Source organism: Ctenopharyngodon idella, chromosome 12 (genome assembly GCF_019924925.1).
Source record: "Ctenopharyngodon idella isolate HZGC_01 chromosome 12, HZGC01, whole genome shotgun sequence".
Taxonomy (NCBI): domain Eukaryota; kingdom Metazoa; phylum Chordata; class Actinopteri; order Cypriniformes; family Xenocyprididae; genus Ctenopharyngodon; species Ctenopharyngodon idella.
In genome coordinates this window covers 10,523,664-10,549,426 of record NC_067231.1, presented here as the reverse complement: position 1 = coordinate 10,549,426, position 25,763 = coordinate 10,523,664, and the positions used below count along the sequence as shown (strand labels likewise).

General features: G+C 37.1%; 1 protein-coding gene and 1 long non-coding RNA gene across 2 annotated transcripts in view; both read right to left on the bottom strand.

Annotated features, from left to right (window-relative positions):
• The window catches only part of LOC127523968 (60S ribosomal protein L19-like), a 57,328-nt gene that overhangs the window by 11,701 nt on the left and 19,864 nt on the right, over positions 1 to 25,763 (bottom strand). The window lies entirely within an intron of this gene.
• LOC127523975 (uncharacterized) lies at positions 1,635 to 23,898 on the bottom strand. Its single transcript, XR_007932984.1, has 2 exons — positions 22,149 to 23,898; positions 1,635 to 14,968 (listed from the first exon to the last, which is right to left on the bottom strand). It is a non-coding gene; the product is annotated as an uncharacterized LOC127523975 (long non-coding RNA).

Here is a 25,763-nt window from a genome sequence, read left to right as displayed (position 1 = left end):
TCTGAAGATTTTGCTCAACCTAGGCCTATGCTGCCATCTAGTGGTTATACTATATATTACTTTTTTTATTTCAACCAGAGAGCACTAATCTGCCTATTTTAACTTACAAATACTTCTTAAATTGAAAATAATAATAATAATAATAATAATAATAATAATAATAATAATAATAAAATAAATAAATAAAGTGTTTGTTTAGAAGATATGACACTTTCTGTTTCCCTTTTTTTGACATTATTTTAATCCCTCACCATGGCAACACCGTTTGAGATATCCAATATCTGTTCACAATGTAGCATCTTCAGTGTCTTGCCATCATGCCATCACAGAAAGTATGAATAGCCTAGGAGGAGGAGCAGTTAATTTAGAGCCTGATTACTCCAAAAAATCCACATTCAAATCAAAATATCTGACTTCCTGTTGGTCGGAGCTAATGACTGTAAATTAGAAAGTTGTCCAGCTTGATGAGACCAACATATGGACCAAGTTTGGTGACTGTAGGGAAAACTACAACCCCTCCTTCACGCCCGTTTCTTATGCTGCCTTCACGTGCTATCGGAAATTTGATAATTCGGTAACACTTTATAAATGATGAACTGAATATTTACTAATGCTTAACTAATGATTCATAGCATGCAGTTATTATAAAGCCTTAATCGACATTAGTAAGTAGTTTATAAATACAGCTATAAATGCTTTATTCTTTTTTTATAAGCATATCTATAATGTGTTTAATAATTGTCTTTTCATACTTTATTAATGATCAATTTATCATTTTTAAATTAAGTATTACATTTTTTACAAACCAGTTAGTTAGGAGTTGTCAGTTGTTCATAAAATCATTTAGAAAGTGTAAGTAAATGATTAATAAACTATTTAAATGTACATTTATACATCTTATTTAGACATAGTAATAGTTACTCAGTGTGTTAATAAATGCTTTATTAACACGTATTCTTACTGTAATTCATGATTAATTCAGGTAGTTATAAATCATTTAATAGTTGTCAGTAAACTATTTTGTGAGCTCTTCTGAAGTGAGAAATATTTATTTCAAGATGCAAAAAAATGAAACTGTACTACTGTACACTTGATATAACAAAAATATATAAAAATAAACTTCAGCAATGTCATAGAAAATAAAAAATTCCTGTACACCACCAGAAAACATAACTGTGCAGTAAAATGAAACTAAGCCTTTGCAATCTGCCAAAATACAAAAAATAAAATCGGACTAAGTTTCCTTTCTGAGCACCTTGCAGTGATTGAGTGGAATGAATGGTAAAGTATAAGCAATGTGAAACGTGAAGCAAGAAAACCCAGGATTCCATTTATCCAGGGTTTACAATGACCCAAGGTTAACTATTTCAAGTGTGAAAAGCCCTAATTTGTGACTCAATGTTTGCACTGAATTTTCACTCAGCCATGAAACTGAAACAAGAAAACCTTCTTTTAAAAAAAAAAAAAAAAAAAAAAAAAAAATTGCTTATTTTCTTCATTTTGTTGCTTTTTGTTGTTTTGTTGCTTATTTTGTTGGCGTATTTTCATTTTGTTGCTTTTTTTTATTTATATTCACTTTCTTGCTTATTTTGTTCTTGTTTGTTCATTTTGTCACTTAGTTTATATTCACTTGCTTTATTTTGTTCTTGTACATTTTGTTGCTTGTTTAGTTCCTTTTTTATATGATATTGCAGAGGTTTATTTCTCATGTTATACCAAGTGTTTTTTTTTTTTTGTTTTTTTTTCCCCATCTTGAAATAAGTATTTCTATGTTCTGTATCACTCTGTGTTGTTTGTTTTCTTTTTCTGTTTAGAAGATAACTGAGCCTTTAAATCTTCTTTGTAAAAGCTTTATGAGGCATAAATAGTCCTCACTTTAGATGAGCTCACAAAAATAGTTAACTGACGACTATTAAATGTTTTGTAACTACCTGAATTAATCATGAATTACAGTAGGAATACATATTAATAAAGCATTTAACACACTGAGTAACTATTACTATATGTCTAAAGATGTATAAATGTACATTTAAATAATTAATTAATCATTTACTTACACTTTCTAAATGACTTTATGAACCACTGACAACTCCTAAATAACTGGTTTGTAAATGTAATAATTTAGAAATGATAAATTGATCATCAATAAAGTATGAAAATACAATTATTAAACATTATAGATATGCTTATAAATCAAAAACAAAGCATTTATAGTATTTATAAACTGCTTACTAATGTCTATTAATGTATGAACAATGCTTTATAAATGATGAATTGACTATTTACTAATGCTCAACTAATGATTCATAGCGCTTTATAGTTATTATAAAGTGTTACAATAATTCCCACTTCTAAAGTCATGATTACAAGCTCATCGCATTCAAGTTTCGAAATGGGAGGGCGTTCGTGTGCAATTTTTAACCTAGGAAACTCGTATTTAAGATAATTCTGAGAGCATGTGAAGGCAGCATAAGGCTTTGCCCATGTTTACTGACTGACAGCTTGAAGCATGCTAAGAGTCTCAAAAACACCCAAAAAGAATATTAAAGTTTTACACATTGCCATGGGCAACAGTATTTAGGATATCAAGAATCCTTTCACAGGTTTACATCTGCTGAGTTTTGACATTATACTGATGAAGCTTGAAGCAAATTGGGTAAAAATAAGACAGTGATTTCAAAGCATTTTGAAAAGCAACACTTCCTGCTGCCAGTTGGTGGCACCATGTCTTTGACTCACAATAGTCACATTTATGTGATCAGCCTCATACAACGAACACACAGCTTAAGTTTCATCCAAATCAGTCAATGTTTGCAGAAGCTATAACATTTCCTGTTTCACTTTTTTTTTTTTGCCATAAATACGTTGCCTCGCCACGACCAAACCGTTTGAGATATCCATTATCCGTCTACAATTTAACATCCTTAATGTCTTGACTTCATGTTGAAAAAGTTTGGTGTGAATTGTATGACGGCATTTGGAGCAGTAGTTAGAAATTGAGAGCTGGTTATAAAAAATAAATAAATAAATAAATCCACATTCAAACAAAAATAGCAAACTTCCTGTCGGTCGGAGCGAATGACTGTAAATTAGAAAGTTGTCCGTCTCAATGAGAGCAATATATGTACCGAGCTTGGTGACTGTAGGTTAGGGATGGGCAGACCGATATGAAGTATCGATATATCGATACTGACGTTGAGTATTGAAAGTATCGATACTCAAATTAAAATATCGATACTAAGGTGTGTTTTTTTTTTTTTTACCAGTTTTTGTTTAATTAACAATAAATTTAATGCATATAATATGCATTGAATTGTACAAATAACCTATGTTAGCGAATAATTTATAGTAGAAGTGTTTTCCTGCTCATCTGAACACGCAAATGCTGCAAGTCAGAACCAATCAATCACAGAGAGTGTTCGCTCACTGCCGACACTAAGGGCTGCGTTTAGCATCGTAAGAAACCATTGATGCTTTTGGGAAACGCAGCCCAGAATAATGCTTAACAGAAGACAGAAAAATATTATTATTATTAGTTATTTCACAATAAACAAAATGAAATAGTAGCCTACATAGTTTGTGCAATTACATTTATTTAAATTGAACGTTAAAAGTTCATATTGATGTTCTGTCAGAATACAAATGTTTCATTTTATGGGTGCAACAGCCTGTCACTGGCAGTCCCTTATGAAAATGAACCATTACTACAGCGACCATAGTTCAGCTAGGCATATAGTAGGCTTATTTGTAGATTTTCCATGGTTTACCAAGTAAACATTTTAACCATGTGTAAACAAAAATATAATCTAATAAACTGCAATTAAGGCATATTGAATGTTAAAATGCCTTTCAAATATAATGTTAAGTGGGTATCATAACCCATTTTACTCTTAGTAATTCAATAATTGAATAAATGTTAAAATCAATAAGTTCATATTACAGGTATCGTATCGGTATCGATATCGGCAATACTGGCCTTGAAAGTATTGGTATCGTATCGAAAACAAAATAAGTGGTATCGCCCATCCCTACTGTAGGTAAAACTACCCACCAACTTTAGACAAAAGGTGGTGCTAAAGAGCCCCTCCTCCATGCCCATTTCTGGCTGGTAACTCTGATGTGTGTGTTGAGTTGCATGCAATTTGAACCATGCTAAGTGCCTCAGAAACCCCCATAAAGAATATTAAAAAAAAAGGTTAATTAAAATATATAAAAAAACAAGATAAATACTGATGTACTATGCTTGATGGACTATCACTATTCGGACAGGACTAGTTTTCTAAATGATGTCTGAGTTACAATTCTTATCACCCAACATCTGTGATTTCATGTGCTCATACAGACAGGACTAACATCTGTGTTTTTTTTTTACAGAGGGGGGAGTGTGTGTTTTCTAGGCATGGGCGTTACACAAGTTCGTACTGTGTTTGCGAGCATCACATATGACGCGTGTGTCTTTAAATTAATTATTTATTGATGTAATTCTAATTTATTAAAAAGAACATTTTTCATGATTTTATAGAAGTGGCTGTTCATCATAAACTTCCATAAGTGAGCAGAAAAATCTAGACACTTATCTTACTCTTACCTGACACCAATATTAAAATCATCTTTGCAGTTTCCGTGATTTGGCTCCATTTATTAATTTTATAATTTAATTTTTTCATTGGATACCACCCATATTGAAATTAAATGAAATCATGCTTTTGGTGCATAAGATTGATGTGCAAACAGTAGTTCAGGTAGGTCAAAAAACACATGCAAATAAGTGTTAGGATAATACAACATCAGCATTCGGACAGCATTCTGCATGCATTTGAAATTGACCTATGACTTCCTTACACTGTTAAAAATAAATGTCATTTTACAGGTAATTGTGTGTTTTTTTTTGTTTTTTTTGTTTTTTTTACAGAATTTTCCCGTTTTGTCATTATACAATGAAATACCTGTTGTTTTACAGATATTTGCTGTAATTTAAATTTCCACTATTAAATTTACAGGGAATTGCTTGTTTTTGCTTTAATTTTCTGTATTTTTACAGAATAATTTACATAAAATGTAGATTCATATTTTACAGATTTTTTTCTGTAAAAATAGAAAAAAGGAAACAAATGTATAACTACAGAAATCAACAGTCATTCAACATGTTTTTCTTACCGTTTAAAGATAATTGTGTTGGTTAAGATGAGTTTAATAATAGCATTTGTACATACAGTAGGACTATGTAGCCTATTATAAATTATGCACTGTTTATTTCACTAATCTTTTAACCTTGTCTTGCAAATAGATACTCATTTTTCTCATTATTTGGCATAGACTTATTCTCCCCTAAATTTTCTAACCACATGTATTATTCATGTACATTTTATGTTTCTCCAAATCGAGTTGCAAATGGGCAGCTTTGTGTGCGTGAGTATGCAGGTTCAAATTTGCCGTCGACTACTTTTCCGTTAGTCCCGCCCACATTAGTTCGTGCAGTACAGCGATGGAAGGGCGAGCCGCGAGCGGGTGATTTGAATTTATTTCAGGATACGCTCGAAGTGGATCGTGAGATTAATATTGGTGTAAAGCAATCGTAAAGAGCACCCGTAAGCAGGAGCACTGAACACATCCGTCGATCCATTCGGAACCGAGCGTGAGGAAAATAACGCGCGAGAAGACCACAGCGGACATCATACCAACCGATCAATGGCTAAGGTAAGATTCTCATTCTATACATTTGAGTGAAATTTTATGTCGTGTGGCTGCAAATTTGTGTTGTTGATAGTTTCGAAGCTAATGTTAGCATTTCTAAACGGGGTTTGTTCAGTCACATAACTCGGAGAAAAACACTGAAAATTGCAGTAGGTGTCATTTAATTTTCCATCTGTTTTAAACCAAGAAAGATTAGTTATTTATAACAAAGTCCGTTCAAGTGTATATGAGGTCTTCGTTTTTTTTTTTTTTTTTTTTTTGTGGTAGTACCGCAATTATTATATCTCTTTTGAAACGTTGAACGTTGAACACTTTAGCATGGCTAACTACATCAAGACAGTGATTGAATTCAGTAGCCAGCCTGTAGGCCTAAGTACACCTTATTGATGATGATGATACTGTATAGGCCCATACAGGAAAGCAGATGATACTAGAATATAACCAACATAATAAATTGCATATTCTAAGCGCATCTGCTTGCAAATACGTATAGCATGCATATAATTTTTTAAAAATACATTTTTTCTTTCAAAAAGCTCATCATTGGTGGCCTGAGTAAATTGTCATTACATACTGAATCATAGGATACACTAGATAGTTGGTTTCGATCCAGTTGAATGGACAGTTACACCCCTAGATAGGCAATATGATGCAGCTAAGTCAAAGTAATTAATATAATTTTATGTAATATATATTTAGCTAAAATCACATGGCAGCCAAAAACATAACTGTTAGCCTTTCCTGCTCAGCTTCCAGATCAAACTAGGTTGAGGTTTTGCATTGTCTCAGTTAAACATGTGCTGGCATTTTTGATTTAATGTAATAGGCCTACTTTTTATTTATTTTTGTGATTTCAAGTCATGTGGAAAGACTGGAGATCTACAGCAGATGATTGCAGTCCAGGTGTGAAAAGACTCATACAACAAATTCTTTGTTTACATCTTTTCATGCAGCTGTTTTGTACAGTGTTTTTATTGTAATTGTATCTAGAATCATTCAGAAACATGTTTTTTCCTATCACTGACACACATCTCTACCTTTCATTTCAGATGGATGATTAGCCGGTAGCTGCTCGCATCTCAGCCTGCTACATGGAAATTTCCGACCTTCACCTGGATGACCTTTACCTTCAACTACACCTTGCCAAGACAGAAGTGCTTGTGGTTTCAGCCAGCCCCTCCTTTGTGTTATAATTGATCAGTTAAACTTCACAGACCACATTGCTAGAACTGCCTGATCTTGCAGATTTGCCTTGTACAACATTAGGAAGATCAGGCCATTCCTATCGGAACATGATTGTCATCCAAGTTCTTGTTCAATCCAGACTGGACTATTGTAATGCTCTCTTGGCCACTTGCATCAAAGTCAAGGCACTGATGTTTGCTTACAGAACAATAACTGGCTCTGCACCCTCCTGAACTCACTGCTTCAGACTTCCACACCCTCCAGAAGCTTGCGTTCTGAAGGTGAATGGCGCCTTGTGGTGCCATCCCAAAGAGGCACAAACTCACTTTCACTGACCTTTACCTGGACTGTTCCATGCTAGCGGAATAACTTGACTAACTCCAACACTTTTTTTTGTGTGTGTGAGAATGTGACCCATTATTTCTGTTTAACTAAAAAAAAAAAAAAAAATATTCTACGCATACTGTGTTAGACTAGCTGGAAATTGTCACTGCACTTATTGTTACTTCCATTGCACTCCTAATTTGTAAGTTGCTTTGGATAAAATGTAATTGTATATGTATAAAATAATAACAGCAATATTACAGTATAAAGGAATACAGCAATTGTCTTTTAATGTAGATATTTTTTAATGTAGATATTTTTGCATGTTCTAAAATGATATAGTAAGCTTGCACTTCCTATAATTCAAGTAACTTGACATATAAAGTGTTATGTACAATGATTAATACTGTAAATGTGCATGTTCGTTCCTTTCATTAAATGTATTCTGTACTATATTTTGTTAATTTAGCAGAATTGGTTTTAAAGGTTGATATTTGTATGTATTTCCAAGTACTTAATTTAGAGATTGATTGAAGTTGTGAGTGGTTCTGTAAAAATAAAAGATTAATACTGTAATATGCAAATATTTGTTTTTTGAATTTATGTGCTAATTGCATTTTTATAAATAATTTCTTAGTTATTGTACATGGAAAATCTATATTTTCAAAGTAAAATTACTGTAGATGGACAGAGCAGCTTTTTAAAATAACTCAAAAAAAATTTGCAGAGATTAACCTAAAAATAAATGAGTTGTTTTCTATGTAATTTGACATAATTTATCTGTTTTTCTACGGTTTAATAAATGATTTTCAACAGTAATATACTGTAATTTAATGAATTTTGACTAAAGTCGGTTCTGTATTTTTACAGTTTTTGAATGTAATTTTGTGAAATGGTTATTTGCTTATTTAACGGAATCCATCTGGAAACTGCTGCCAGACTTTTTATTGTTTTTTTTTTTTTTTTTTTTTTTTTTTATTATACAGTGTATGACATAAAATGAGTCTAAATTTAAATGATCTCATAGATGTGGCTGTTGTGGTTCGTGGTCATAGCAGCACCAATGGCTGCAGTAAATGTGGTGAATTCAAATGACTTTGACAATAGTTCTTTCAGGTTTTCCCGTTTTTAATTGCCTATTGCCCGCCATACACAGTTGCCCTGAAGTCACCGGGGTGGCAGTGGCTCCGGGGCTTGAGCCCGTCATCGCTGCTTGCAGCTATATTTATAAAACTATATTGTCAGTGGTCTACAAATGAACTGGTTATATGCCTTTATTTTGCTATTCAAACTTGTATAGAAAAAGTCAAGGCCTAAGGGATTTCTTATACTTGTATAAAATCTAAACTTTTAGTGAAAAAAGCATTATTTAGTGGGGAACAAATACAAGTGAATAAGTGTAGCACTAAATCTGGTAAAATGTTACACACTGCTCTTTGTATTGTAAAATACATTAATGAAAAACAAGTAAATATATTTATATATAAAATATATACTATAAATTTAAAAGACACTTTTAAATGTATGCCGCAGCTTTTTAATGGGGCAGCAACGTGATAGATAGGACAGAACAAGAAAAGCTATTAATAAGCTTTCATTGTGCAAAATTATTATAAAATGAAAGGCTCCAATACAGAGTGGAACAAAGCGCTGAAGATATTGATGTGTAGTGTATTATATCTATGCAATAGTTTATTGACCTTTTCTTTTAACAGTTTTAAATAAGTTACTGTGCGTCTAAACAACAATTCATAGTGCTTTCTACTCCAAGATAAAGTCCTTTTATGCAAAACCATAGACCTTTATCTACTGATCAAGTATAATAATAGAATCATCCTGGAGAGAGTTTCATGTTGACTGTTGTAACTGAATGCGACACACAGTTTGAATGCTTGAAGGGAGAATGACTGACAGCCACAGAGGAAGAAATTTTACATGAACCTGAATTTAACAACTTAAATATTCATCTGTACCTCTCATTCAACTATGGATTGGCTTCAGAAGTCTTGGAATATAGTGCACAAAAAAGTATATGGTGCTTTAGAATGTTTTTGTGCCTTTTGTGGGGCTTAACAATAACACAATAGTATATTTGGGTTAGGGTTAGAGTATCGGATCGGTGTATCCTAGGGTTGTGACAGTGAGGAAATTTTCAACGTGTGACAACACTGGTAATACTGGTATCACCGGGAGGGGGAGGGGAAGGGGGATGGGGGCGTCCCCTCCTTTGCACCTTTTAAATCATTAATTTGAGATAAAGCGAATTTAAAATGCGCACGGGCATTCATAACGGTGCGGAGCGAGCGTTTTCGATTAATTCCTGTGGAAGTTGAGCTTCCATAGGAATGAACTGAAAATGCTCCACGCCAATACACTATGAATGCCCGTGCGGATTTTTCGCTTTCAAAATGGTGCCAATTCGGGGGCGCCAATTGCTTGAATGGTGGGTTATTATTCTTAATGAAAAACACAACTAGAAAAACACAACAAATCATTTGCAGGTTCCCTATTAGCACTGGGTTTAAATACAAAATATTGCAAAAATCTTCTGAAATCATCTTGTCAGTCAGCTTCTAACTTTCGTGATAAAGGAAATCGTTTTGCTTATGCTGCATTAAGCAGATGCATTCAGTTTTTAAATGTAGTGTCTGTTTTCTAACTGAACTAAATTACTTATTAAAAAAAAATCAAAACGACGAGGCGGTGGGCAAGTGTTGCAGCTGAACACCGGTAACACCAACACGACTACTGCAGCAAGCCTAGTGCATCCCTAAATTAAACCCAAAAAATTTGCATAATTTTATTACAATTTATTACTCTTTATAATGTTATATAATATGATAGTCCCAATCATTGTTATTAATGCCGTACATTGCCATCTGAGCAACATGTGCTGAAGCTAAAGGGCTGCACAAATAATTTGATTGCCACAATTTCGTAATTGTTCAAAAGCGCAATCACAACAAAAAATATCCACTTACATTATTCTGCGTGATTAAGAGGTGTGTTTAGTGCATGTTCAGGGTTGAGAGTCTAACGAAGGTCTAACAAAGCTGATTTTAAAAAGCCATGTATACATACAGCCCATACATTTACTCTACGAACTAATTCATGGAAAACGGTGATAGATGGACCTCTCCACCTTACGCTAAGGAGAAAATCCAGCATGACTTTGAGCGGACCAAGCAAAACACGATTACGTATTTCTGCTTAGCTAGCGACAATGGGCATCAGCCACATGAGATAATACTTTTTCATATACTGTCTATTTTTTGTATAACAGTTCTGTCTAATCACATTAGACAGGACAGTTAAACATCATAAACTAACAAAGACGGAGAATGTGAGCACTGTGTGCTCAGGCTCTGGCTGAGCTGTTCTCACACTGCAAAAATGCTTTTCTTATTTAGTATTTTTGTATTGTTTCCAGTCTAAACATCTAAAAGTTCTTAAATTCAGAAATTAAAATGACATAAGATTTTTTCCCCCCGTTGTTTTCTGGAGAAAAAAAAAAAATGAAGTGAGTTTTTGCTTAAAACAAGCAAAATGATCTGCCAATGGGGTAAGAATTTTTTTTTCCTTTTTTTGTCCCAAACAAACAAAAACAAGATTATTTTTCTTACCCCAATGGCAGATAATTTTGCTTGTTTTAAGTCACAACAACAAGCGCAGTTTACGTCACTTCAGAGTTATTACTGGGGGTGCAAATGCAACCAGGAAAATTGCCCTGGGGTACATTAGATCTGTTACTTAGGACAACATGGAACAACAACAAGTTCCTAGAACAACATGGTGCGAAAGCCACTATTATTATTACATGCATGTGTTTACTTTTTTTTTTTTTTTAAAGAAAGAAACCAAACCAATGTATAGTTGACATTTGAGGCTTAATGCTATAGAAAAACAATAAAACAATTTCAGGGAGAGTGTTTTCAGCTTGTTTTTTTTTTATTTTTACATGAAAATATGGCATGCAGTTGCTTCAAACAATGGTATAATGCTATTCAAAACATTCAATGTAATTGTGATTATCGTAATTAATAATCACAATTACAATTTCAAGGGAATAATCTACAATTATGATTTGTCATAATCGTGCAGCCCTAGTTCTCATTATAATTTTATGTAGCCTATATGACAGACTTGCACTGCGCATGTTGCACTTAACTGTATTCCCCTTTTCGAAGTGATTACAATCATATTTCAAGCAACTGAAAACCATCAAGGTGAACAGTGTGCATTTTAAGTGTCTCAGCTGAAGGAAATAATCCATTATTCATCAGCTTTAATATATCAGCCAAATTTTCGTATCAGGTCTATAACGATAACATTAAAAAAATAATATTGTATTGTAGTTAATGGAAATTTCATGTTTTGTTCAATTATAGCGCCACCAAGAGGCACAATCCCACCAATTTTGTTATGTGTCCTCAGGGTGACCCCGTACATGTGTGTGTCAAATTTGGTGCAAATATCTCATTTCGTTTTGGAGTTATAGACATTTATATGTATGAGATCATAAAAAATGACCCATGGATGACTTTGTTTTGATTTTTTTGCCACTTCCTATCAAAATTTTGACATTTGGTCTGAGAAATAGTTAACCAGCTTAGGTTCCGTGTTTCCTACACTGGTTTCGTCTCGATCGGACTAACGGTTTCGAAGATATTCGCAATCGCTTTTTAAGCGCTAAATCATCACGCCGCACAAACTGTAAGTCGAAACCTAGCATGTTTGGTATCGTTGGACTCGGCAAGGATTCAGGAGTCTAACAATATGATTATCGTGAAAATAAGTCAACCAGATCAAAAGTTATAAGCATATATAAAAAAAAAAATCTCCACTAGGTGGCGCTGTTCCGAAACTCAGACTCCTTCAGGGCATCGTGCTGATGACCCATACCGAGTTTCGTAACGATACGCTAATGCGTTCATGAAATACAGCATTTTAGCACAAAATTCAAAATGGCCGACGGCCAAAATGGCTGATAGGGAAAATTGGATATCGTTCGACTCGGCATGATGCCCCGAATTCAACGAGACCACATTTATGACTTTTGGACAAACTCATCAGAAGTTATAAGCAAAAATAATCATTTTTCATATCTCCGGACCAGTAGGTGGCGCTGCGTCAAAACGCCTCATGATGCCTCAGGTCGTGCTTGTGATGACTTGTACCAAGTTTGGTCTGAATACGATAAAGCGTTGCAGAGATACAACCATACGGTTCTATGGGCTGCCATAGACTTCCAGAGTGGAAGAAGAAGAAGAAGAAGAAGAAGAAGAATAAAAATAAAATAAAAAATAAAAATAAAAAAAAAGAACACCAACAGATACAATAGGCACTAGGTGGCGCTGGTCCGAAACTTCTGAGGCTACTTCAGGGCATTGTGCTGATGACCCAATACCGAGTTTTGTGACGATATGCTAATGCGTTCATGAAATACAGCATTTTAGCACAAAATTCAAAATGGCCGATGCCCAAAATGGCTGATAGGGAAAGGGATAGGGAATTTATCGTATTCTGGCACTATGACCAAATTCATGTGGTATGGTCAGAGTGAGGTGACAATGACAATCGCAAAGTTTGGTGAGAATATGTCAAAGCATTACAGAGATACAGCCTCAAGAGTCATTTTGGCATCAAGCCTCTAATTCTTCGCTGTGGTATATGAATACGGTTTCTGTCATCTCATCTTCTGTCATGTGTCTATCAACACAAAATCTATAACATTTATTCGACATGGTCTGAAGATGATACGATTCAATTTTGGTGAAAATTGGATGAATGGTCTAAGCGCAGTTTGAAAAAGTAGGTTTAAAAGAAAATCTAAATGGCAGACAGGAAGTTTGGCTGACTATAGTAAAATTGACATCAATGTTCTCAGCATGACCTACAGAATCTATTAAGACAAGCCTCAATACAATAGGCCACATTTACATAAAGCTATTAGCATATTTAATAAATTTTATTGCAACATTTGACCACAAGGTGGCGCTGTCTCGAAACCATTTGAGAACCTTCAAAGCATGGTGCCGATGACACATACCGAGTTTCGTAATGGTATACCAATGCATTCATATAATAGAATATTTTATATCATAATACTGTATAGCACTTAATGGCAATTTTGTGTTTTGTTCATTTATAGCACCACCAAGAGGCACAATCCCACCAATTTTTTTATGTGTCCTCAGGGTGACCCCATACATGTGTGTGTCAAATCTGGTGAAAATATTTCATTTTGTTTTGGAGTTATAGACATTTATATGTATGAGATCATAAAAAATGAACCATGAACGACTTTGTTTTGATTTTTTTGCCACTTCCTATCAAAATTTTGACATTTGGGCTTTGACATATCATTAACCAGCTTAGGTTCCGTGTTTCCTACGCTGGTTTCGTCTCGATCGGACTAACGGTTTCGAAGATATTCGCAATCGTTTTTTAAGTGCTAAATCATCACGCCGCACAAACCATAAGTCGAAACCTAACATGTTTGGTATCGTTGGACTCGTCAAGGATTCAGGAGTCTTAAAATGTGAGTCGCATGAAAATAAGTCAACCAGATCAAAAGTTATAAGCATATGAAAAAAAAATTCTCCACTAGGTGGCGCTGCACCGAAACTCTGCATGATGCCACAGGTCATGCTTGTGATGACATTGCATGTACGAAGTTTGGTCAGAATACGATAAATCGTTTTGGAGATATAGCCTCAAGTCTGATTTTCTGAGCTTTTCGTCAAATTCATTTGTTCCGTTTTCGAGAACGGATTGATCTATCAAAAAGCTTTTGACAACTTTTTGCAATCATTGTCTGAAGATGATCTGGTTCAATTTTCGTGATAATCGGAGTAACGGCCTAAGAGGAGTTTGAAAAAGTAGGGTTTTTGAAAAAATCAAAATGGTGGGAAAATTGAGATGTACGAAGTTTGGTCAGAATACGATAAATCATTGTGGAGATATAACCTAAATAATAAGTCTGATTTCTCAAGCTTTTTGTCGAATTCATTTGTGCCTTTTTCGAGAACGGATAGATCTATCAAAAAGCTTTTAATAACATTTTGCAAGCATGGTCTGAAGATGATCTATATCAATTTTTGTGAAAATTTTTCCGGCCAAACTGAGCTATCGGGGGAGAAGAGCCTTGGTGAGAGAGGTAAAGAAGAACCCAAAGATCACTGTGGCTGAGCTCCAGAGATGCAGTCAGGAGATGGGAGAAAGTTGTAGAAAGTCAACCATCACTGCAGCCCTCCACCAGTCGGGGCTTTATGGCAGTGTGGCCCGACGGAAGCCTCTCCTCAGTGCAAGACACATGAAAAAACACCTGAAGGACTCCAAGATGGTGAGAAATAAGATTCTCTGGTCTGATGAGACCAAGATAGAACTTTTTGGCCTTAATTCTAAGCGGTATGTGTGGAGAAAACCAGGCACTGCTCATCACCTGTCCAATACAGTCCTAACAGTGAAGCATGGTGGTGGCAGCATCATGCTGTGGGGGTGTTTTTCAGCTGTAGGGACAGGACGACTGGTTGCAATCGAGGGAAAGATGAATGCGGCCAAGTACAGGGATATCCTGGACGAAAACCTTCTCCAGAGTGCTCAGGACCTCAGACTGGGCAGAAGGTTTACCTTCCAACAAGACAATGACCCTAAGCACACAGCTAAAATAACGAAGGAGTGGCTTCACAACAACTCCGTGACTGTTCTTGAATGGCCCAGCCAGAGCCCTGACTTAAACCCAATTGAGCATCTCTGGAGAGACCTAAAAATGGCTGTCCACCAACATTTACCATCCAACCTGACAGAACTGGAGAGGATCTGCAAGGAGGAATGGCAGAGGATCCCCAAATCCAGGTGTGAAAAACTTGTTGCATCTTTCCCAAAAAGACTCATGGCTGTATTAGATCAAAAGGGTGCTTCTACTAAATACTGAGCAAAGGGTCTGAATACTTAGGACCATGTGATATTTCAGTTTTTCTTTTTTAATAAATCTGCAAAAATGTCAACAATTCTGTGTTTTTCTGTCAATATGGGGTGCTGTGTGTACATTAATGAGGAAAAAAAATGAACTTAAATGATTTTAGCAAATGGCTGCAATATAACAAAGAGTGAAAAATTTAAGGGGGTCTGAATACTTTCCGTACCCACTGTATATTATATACATACATACACACACACACATATATATATATATATATATATATTATATATATATATATATATATATATATATATATATATATATACATATATACACACACACACACACACACACCCCCACCGGTTAATCGACATGTGACAACACCGGTAATATCGGTGTCACCGGGGGGGCTTATGAATCCCGGTGTGCAGCCGTGTGAATTTTACTTTCACTTTCAAATTAGCGGCAATTTTGAATGGTGGGTTAATATTCTTACTGTAAAACACAACAACAAAACAGTACAACGACAAACTCGCTTATATTAAACATAGAACTTTTTTTAACAAAACCAGTAAGAATACACCATGCTAGGCCAAATAAAATAACAAATAGCCAAGGCTAACTTAACGTTTATTAAATTGCAAAGATCTTGAGTTTTCGTTGAAAGGCGTGTTCGTGGCGGCCTGACAAAATTCGATGTTTTGCCATGAAACAGGAAGTTGTTGTAACTCTGGCATACAATGTCCATTCTGCCCAAGCGGCAACCTCCCCCAGTTTCTCTTGAAGCCAATACGGAAGTGACTTAAACTGCAATTCATCGACTGGCCACTAGGGACAGGCTCCAAAAGAGGGCAAAATCTCATTGACCCCCATGTTAAAATGGCCAACTTTACAGCAGAAAAAACATTTTTACAGCTGGTACAAATTGTGGTTTTGGTCTATACAGCTAATTTTGCCCTTCATGACAACTCTGAGGGGGGGGGGGGGGGGATTTTTTTATAACTCATCCGTTCAAATTATATTAAGCCTTAAAGTTCTGCATAATTAAGGGCGTGGTCACTTCAGTGACAGGTGAATTGCGCTGCGGTCTGTGAGCAGTCACCTCAGCTAATTCCAGCCACTGAACTTGGCATCTCTGCAATGTTTGTGCTTTTTTCAGGATTTTATACAATTATAAAATAATATGGCTTGCTGCGTTAATGGTCGAGACTCTAGACAGATGTGCGTCTGCGTAGATGTGCATGCATGCGGAAGATAAACAGAACACACGTTGTTGGATCGTCTTGGCATTGGCTAAAAGTTTTGTTCGTGAGATTTACAATGACAATGGCGGGAGGATATAAAACTCCAACAGCACTGTTGTATTATAACTAAAACTGCTGCATTTTGAAAAATTATACTTTGGACACGGGCTCATTTGTTTGTTAGATATATATGATCATATACAGTTTTACCACAAACGCTGCTCAGATAGCATCATTTCTTGAACGATGATGGAGAGCAGATCATTCAGAAGAAATGTCATGCAAACAATGGATAATATATCAATATTTCATAGATTTAATGCTTTTGTGGACAAAAAATACTGTTTTTTGTTTTTCAATGGATACTCATGGACATTTTACCCAAGTGCCACGGATTGAATTTATCTCGCAATCGCCATTTCATTATAAAAGGTATGAAGTCCTGTTTGATTTTTCATGTTGTCATGTGCACACCCGACACAAATTACAATTACTGGTGCTTGAGCATCTATATTGTAAAAAAGACACCGTAGATTGACAGTAAACCTTTAGAACTTTCTAATGATATAACTTATCTTTATTAAGTAATAAAGATGACAAGTTATATCATTAGAATATTAATATTTTAGATAGTGTCAAAGATGGATAGATAGCTTCTTTGCCTGCTAACATTATCACGTAGCACTAGGCGGGCGTGGTTTCAGCAACCAGGCACCTCAGTTTCAACCACGTCCCGCCTCTTTGCCCATTTTTAGTTATCTGGGAGTGACGTGCGGTGACGCGCTGCTAAGATGGCAGCGGCCTCATTTCCACTTCAAAAATGCTCTTCAGAAATCTACAGGTGACGTCATGGACACTACGTCCATATATTTTACAGTCTATGGTTCTGCCCCAAACTTCACATGTTTTATTAGAGTGCTGGCCTGAAGACATCTACATGGCAATATTCAGTTACAGTCATAGCACCACCTGTGGGCAACAGGAAATGACATGTTTTACACTGTGATTAACTCCTCAGATTTAACCAGATCAACATCATATTTGGTCAGTCTAATCTTAACGCCTTAGCGATGATAAATTGCAAAGAGCTTGAGTTTTCGTTGAAGGGCGTGTCCGTAACGGCCAAGTCTGATGTTTCGCCATGAAAGAGGAAGCTGTTGTAACTTCACATGTGTGATAAGAGACCTGGCCTGAAGACATCTATATGCCAATATTCAGTTAGTCATAGCGCCACCGCTGGCAACAGAAAATGGCATGCTTTGCACTGTAATTCACTCACAGAAGTACCAAACATACTAGAAACATGTTAAATCATGCAACACATGGCTAAGTGCTAAAGTATGCGATTAACGCCACAAAACAGGAAGTTGTTGTAACTCAGGCATACGATGTCCGATCTGCTCCAAACTTCACGTTTGATAATAGTCCTGGTCTAAAGTCATCTACATGGCAATATTCAGTTATAGTCAAAGCACCACTTGTTGGCAGCAGGAAGTGTGGCACGTCAAAATGACTTTGCCATATTTCTCCTGTATTTACTCGCTTACATGCATGTCATCCACTATTCACCGTTTTCCTAAGGTCACCGGGTGGTGGTGGCCCCGGGTGCGAGGGCCCTTTCATCGCTGCTTGCAGCTTTAATTTGTGTAGAATTTGTTCGTTACTTCATAGTGCATTAACTAATGTTAACAAATACAACTCTTGATTTTAATAATGTATTAGTAAACGTTGAAATTAACATTAACAAAGTTTAATAAATGCTGTAGAAATGCAGTTAATTATTAGTTATTAGTATGCATTATTAGTATGTTAATGTAGCTAACTAATGTTAACTAATGAACCTTATTGTAAAGTGTTAGTGAATTTGTTGAGATCAGCAGTCTGTTAAATTCATTTTACAAGAATAATAAACACAAAAAGGACTGAGTCGAGTATTGTGCATTTTATATATATTAATATATTATATATTTATATTACACATCAGATCTCAATGGGGAAAAATATCTATACTGATATAGACTGGGTAATGTGTTAGGAACGAAAGAATGCCACATCGTTTGATGGAAATGAAAATTATCAACCTACAGAGGACTGAAATCAAAGACACCCCGAAAATCAAAGTGAAAAAATGATGCAGCGGGCTAGTCCATTTTGCTGAAATTTCATTGCAGCAACTCAAAATGGTACTCAGTAGTTTGTATGGCCCCCACGTGCTTGTCACTGACCCACCACCAAACCGGTCATGCTGAATGATGTTACAGGCAGCATAACATTCTCCACAGTTTCTCCAGACCCTTTCACGTCTGTCACATGTGCTCAGGGTGAACCTGCTCTCATCTGAAATGTACAGAGTGCCAGTGGCAGACCTGGCAATTCTGGTGTTCAATGGCAAATGCCAATCGAGCTCCACGGTGCCAGGCAGTGAGCACAGGGCCCACTAGAGGACGTTGGGCCCTCAGGCCACCCTCATGAAGTCTGTTTCTGATTGTTTGGTCAGAGATATTCACACCAGTGGCCTGCTGGAGGTCATTTTGTAGGGCAGTGTTCATCCTGTTCGTCCTTGCACAAAGGAGCAGATACCGGTCCTGCTGATGGGTTAAGGACATTCTACTGCCCTGTCCAGCTCTCCTAGAGTAACTGCCTGTCTCCTGGAATCTCCTCCATGCTCTTGAGACTGTGCTGGGAGAAACAGCAAACCTTGTGGCAATGGCACGTATTGATGTGCCATCCTGGAGGAGTTGGACTGCCTTTGCAACCTCTGTAGGGTCCAGGTATCGCCTCATGCTACCAGTAGTGACACTGACCCTAGCCAAATGCAAAACTAGTGAAAAACAGTCAGAAAAGATGAGTAGGGAAAATGTCAGCGGCCTCCACCTGTAAAACCATTCCTGTTTTGGGGGTCGTCTCATTGTTGCCCATCTAGTGCACCTGTTGTTAATTTCATTAACACCAAAGCAGCTGAAACTGATTAACAACCCCCTCTGCTACTTAACTGACCAGATCAATATCCCAGGAGTTTAAATGACTTGATGCTATTCTCTGATTAAAAAGTGTCCCTTTAATTTTTTTTTGAGCAGTGTGTGTGTGTATATATTATATTATATTATATTATATATATATATATATTATATATACACACACACACACACACACATACATACATACACACAGTATCTCACAAAAGTGTATGTATTTTAGAGTAGTCAATGTGCTGCTTGTATAGCAGTATAGATTTACTGTCCTCTGAAAATAACTTAACATACAGCCATTATTGTCAAAATAGCTGGCAACAAAAGTGAGTACACCCTAAGTGATAACAGTTGTATGTTGTTTAACCATGCAAAGCCACATGTCCTATTCATCATGTGCATGTTTTTGTCTGCTTGACAGGACCATACAAATGTGTGGATCTTGTATTAGAGCAGTTAAAATTTGGTGCTTTGAGTACAATTCTCTCATACTGATCACTTAATGTTCAACTTTGTACCACATGGCAAAGAACTCTGACGATTTGAGAATTAGAATTGTTGCTCTCCATAAAGATGGCCTAGGCTATAAGAAGATCGGTAACACCATAAAACTGAGTTACAGCACAGTGTCAGGGTCATAGAGAGAGGTTTTCCAAGACAGGTTTCACTCGGAACAGGCCAAAGAAGTTGAATCAAAGAAGTTGCGACCTTGTGCTGTGCGTCAGGCGCAGAAGCTGGCTTCAAAAAACAGATGCATGAGTGCTGCCAGCATTGCTTTAGAGGTTGCAGAAGCAGAAGGTCAGCTTGTCAGTGCTTAGACAATACGCCGCACACTGCAACAAGTCGGTTTGCATGGCTGCCGTCCTAGAAGGAAGCCTCTTCTGAAGCTGGCTATCAAGAAAGCCTGCAAACAGTTAGCTGAATACAACCTGTCCAAGAGCATGAATTACTGGAACCATGTCCTGTGGTCTAATGAGACTAAGATAAACTTGTTTGGCTCAGATGGTGTCCAGCATTGTGTGGCGACGCCCTGGTGTGGAGTACCAAGAAAACTGTGTCTTGCCTACAGTCAAGCACGGTGGTGGTAGCATCATGGTCTGGGGCTGCATGATTGTTGCTGGTACTGGGGAGCTCTGCTTCCTTGAGGGAAACATGGATTCCAACATGTACTGTGACATTCTGAAGCAGAACATGATGCCCTCCCTTCAGAAACTGGGCTGAATGGCATGATAATGACCCCAAACACACCGCCAAGATGACAACTGCCTTGCTGAGAAAGCTGAAGGTAAAGGTGAAGGTGAAGGTGATGGAGTGGCCAAGTATGTCTCCAGACCTGAACCCTATTGAGCACCTGTGGGGCATCCTCAAGCGGAAGGTGGAGAAGCGCCATGTGTCTAACATCCAGCAGCTCTGTGATGTCATTATGGAGAAGTGGAAGAAGATCCCAGCAACAACCTGTGCAGCTCTGATGAATTCCATGCCCAGGAGGATTAAGGCAGTGCTAAATAACAATGGTGCTCACACAAAATATTTACACTTTGGACACAGTTTTGACATGTTCACTTAGGGTGCACTCACTTTTGTTGCCAGTTATTTAGACAATGGCTGTATGTTGAGTTATTTTCAAAGGACAGTAAATCTGTACTGCTATACAAGCTGCACATTGTCAACTCTAAAGTATATCCAATTTTCATTTCTATAGTAATATTTTATATATATATATATATATATATATATATATATATATACACATACACATACATACACAGTGGGTACGGAAAGTATTCAGACCCCTTGCTGTGACACTCATATTTAACTCAGGTGCTGTCCATTTCTTCTGATCATCCTTGAGATGGTTCTACACCTTCATTTGAGTCCAGCTGTGTTTGATTATACTGATTGGACTTGATTAGGAAAGCCACACACCTGTCTATATAAGACCTTACAGCTCACAGTGCATGTCAGAGCAAATGAGAATCATGAGGTCAAAGGAACTGCCTGAAGAGCTCAGAGACAGAATTGTGGCAAGGCACAGATCTGGCCAAGGTTACAAAAAAATTTCTGCTGCACTTAAGGTTCCTAAAAGCACAGCGGCCTCCATAATCCTTAAATGGAAGACGTTTGGGATGACCAGAACCCTTCCTAGAGCTGGCTGTCCGGCCAAACTGAGCTATCGGGGGAGAAGAGCCTTGGTGAGAGAGGTAAAGAAGAACCCAAAGATCACTGTGGCTGAGCTCCAGAGATGCAGTCGGGAGATGGGAGAAAGTTGTAGAAAGTCAACCATCACTGCAGCCCTCCACCAGTCGGGGCTTTATGGCAGAGTGGCCCGACGGAAGCCTCTCCTCAGTGCAAGACACATGAAAGCCCGCATGGAGGACTCCAAGATGGTGAGAAATAAGATTCTCTGGTCTGATGAGACCAAGATAGAACTTTCTGGCCTTAATTCTAAGCGGTATGTGTGGAGAAAACCAGGCACTGCTCATCACCTGTCCAATACAGTCCCAACAGTAAAGCATGGTGGTGGCAGCATCATGCTGTGGGGGTGTTTTTCAGCTGCAGGGACAGGACGACTGGTTGCAATCGAGGGAAAGATGAATGCGGCCAAGTACAGGGATATACTGGACGAAAACCCTTTTCCAGAGCGCTAAGGACCTCAGACTGGGTCGAAGGTTTACCTTCCAACAAGACAATGACCCTAAGCACACAGCTAAAATAACAAAGGAGTGGCTTCACAACAACTCTGTGACTGTTCTTGAATGGCCCAGCCAGAGCCCTGACTTAAACCCAATGGAGCATCTCTGGAGAGACCTAAAAATGGCTGTCCACCAACGTTTACCATCCAATCTGACAGAACTGGAGAGGATCTGCAAGGAGGAATGGCAGAGGATCCCCAAATCCAGGTGTGAAAAACTTGTTGCATCTTTCCCAAAAAGACTCATGGCTGTATTAGATCAAAAGGGTGCTTCTACTAAATACTGAGCAAAGGGTCTGAATACTTAGGACCATGTGATATTTCAGTTTTTCTTTTTTAATAAATCTGCAAAAATGTCAACAATTCTGTGTTTTTCTGTCAATATGGGGTGCTGTGTGTACATTAATGAGGAAAAAAATGAACTTAAATGATTTTAGCAAATGGCTGCAATATAACAAAGATTGAAAAATTTAAGGGGGTCTGAATACTTTCCGTACTCACTGTATATACAGACACACACATATACACAGTCAAACACAATCCCAGAAGATAATAAGACGATGTACAAGAGGCATCATTGTGGAAAAAATTATTACTCATCTTTTATTTACATTTGAACAAAAAGTAGCATGTCCAAAATTATTCATACCCTTTGCAAACTGTCACAGTCTATGGGAAAATCCAAAGATCTATACCATTCCAAATAGTCCAAGCTGTTCTAAAGCATCCTAATCACCCTGATTCATTGGGAACAGCTGTTTTAATCAACTCAACAGGTGAAAAACAGAAGCTCTCTGCTGCTGGTTTGTGGACAGTCTTGGCTAAGACAAAGGAGCTCACTGAGGACCTGCGGTTGCGCATTGTGGCTGCTCACAAGTCAGGAAAGGGCTGTAAGACCATATCTAAATGTTTTGAAGTTCCAGTGGCTACAGTGAAAAGTATTATTAAAAAATACAAGACGTTCCGCACTGTGAAAAATCTCAGAGGACGTGGTCGGAAGCCAAAAGTGACACCTGTGCTGGCCAGGAGGATAGTGAGAGAGGTAAAAAAAGAATCCAAGGATCACCACCAAGGCCATCCTGATGAATCTGGGCTCTGCTGGTGGCAACATCTCAAGGCAGACAGTCCAAAAGACACTGCACACCGCTGGGTTCAACGGACGCAGACCAAGGAGGACGCCACTTCTCCAGATAAGGCACACAAAAGCCCGCTTGGCCTTTGCAAATGCTCATCTGGACAAAGAAGAACACTTCTGGTCTTCTGGTTTATGGTCAGATGAAACAAAACTTTAATTGTTTGGCCACAATGATGTAGCCTTCATTTGGCGTAAAAAAGGAGAAGCCTTCAACCCTAAGAACACCATCCCCACTGTCAAACATGGTGGTGGGAACCTAATGTTTTGGGGGTGTTTTTCAGCCGGTGGACCAGGGAAACTAATTACAGTAAACGGCACCATGAAAAAGGAGCAATACATCAAAATTCTCAACAACATCATCAGGCAGTCTGCAGAGAAACTTGGCCTTGGGCACCAGTGGACATTTCAGCATGACAACGACCCAAAACACACAGCAAAAGTGGTGAAGAAATGGTTAGCAGACAAAAACGTTAACGTTTTGCAGTGGCCCAGCCAGAGTCCTGATTTAAATCCAATTGAGAATCTGTGGAGGGAGCTAAAGATCAGGGTGATGGCAAGGAGACCCTCCAACCTGAAAGAGCTGGAGCTCATCGCTAAAGATGAATAGGCAAAAATACCAGTGGAGACATGCAAAAAGCTTGTCAGCAATTATAGCAAGCGTTTGATTGCTGTAATAGCCAATAAAGGCTTTTCTATTGATTATTGAGAAGGGTATGAATAATTTTGGACATTCCACTTTTTGTTCAAATGTAAATAAAAGATGAGTAATATTTTTTTCCACAATGATGCCTCTTGTACATCGTCTTATCTTCTGGGAGATGCCTGTGTCATTTCTAATCAAGAAAAAACTTGCTGGTTGAATAAAAGTAACTTTAAGTCAGAATTTGCCAGGGGTATGAATAATTTCGGGCTTGACTGTGATATTATATATTATATATATATATATATATATATATATATATATATATATATATATATACACACACACACACTCAACTCAAACAGTCCTTTTTGTGTTTATTATTTTTGTAAAATGAATTTAACAGACTGCTGATCTCAACAAATTCGCTAACAATTACAATTTGTTGTATAATTTTATAATTTGTTTGAAAAAAAAAAAATATTTTTAATAGTCTGCAATTTGTGATGTGGGAGTTCAAAGCAGTTTGTATTGTTAGGTTATAATGCATGTCCTTTCTCATTTTTATTCTCATATTCTCATATTCCAGGGAGTGGAGCAACTTTTCCATAAACAAAATACTGATGCTGACCCAGAGGATGCAGTGGTAGTACCAGAGATCCACTGTCCTCATCAGACAAGAATCTTATTTAGTTCAGACACATCACATGACTGGGATCTTGATCTTCGGACACCTGATATTATGCAAATATTTTAATTTATTTGGAGCTCTAGATTAAAACAAACAGTTCACAAATACACAAGAGGTTGCACTTTACTCTTATTAGTCTATGCTGATCTTGGATTAACATACCAACAACATATGAATGTTATGGGGATAGTTCACCCAAAAATAAAAATTCTCACATATTTTACTCACCCTCATGCCAACCCAGATGCATATTACTTTGTTTCTACAGATAAGCATGAATTTTAGGAATATAATACATCTCTTGGAGTTCTAAAGACACTTTATATAAAAAAAAATAAAATAAAAAAAAAACACACAGCAACCGTGATGGTAATCCATGCAACCCCAGTTGGTGGATCAATGTCTTCTGAAGGTAAATATATAAGAAACAATTTAAATTATTAGTATTTTTAACTATTAACAATCGCTTTCATACGTGCATGGGTTACACTCCACTTGTATTATATGGACTCACAGAGATTTTTCTTAAAAATCTTTGTTTATGTTTATGTGAAGAAAGTCATATACATCTGGGATGGCATGAAGGTGAGTAAATGGTGAGAGAATTTAATTTTTTTAGGTGGACTATCCCTGAAAAGACAGATATTGTACTCCATTAACAAATAATGTCACTGTTTCGTTACTTTGTACTGTAACAGGATCATTGTTTCATTTAAAACATGTATGAATTTTACACATGTTCTGTATACACTTGTGCATTTTGTATAGTAATGTACACTATATTGCCAAAAGTTTTGGGACGCCTGCCTTTACGTGCACATGAACTTTAATGGCATCCCATTCTTAATCCGTAGGGTTTAATATGGAGTTGGCCCACCCTTTTCAGCTATAACAGCCTCAACTCTTCTGGGAAGGCTCTCCACAAGGTTTAAGAGTGTGTTTATGGGAATTTTTGACCATTCTTCTAGAAGCGCATTTGTGAGGTCAGGCAGTGATTTTGGCGAGAAGGCCTGGCTCGCAGTCTCTGCTCTAATTCATCTCAAAGGTGTTCTATCGGGTTGAGGTCAGGACTTTGTGCACTAGTGTGCAGTCATGTTGGAACAGGAAGGGGTCATCCCCAAACTGTTCCCACAAAGTGGTAACAGTTTGATTCTGCATTTTAATATGCATTCATAGAGTTATTGAAATGCTTCCCCTCAATGTGTCTTAGTCAGGTTAAGAATTACACAGCAGCCTTCAGGAGGTCAGAGAGTAAGGGCAAAAAA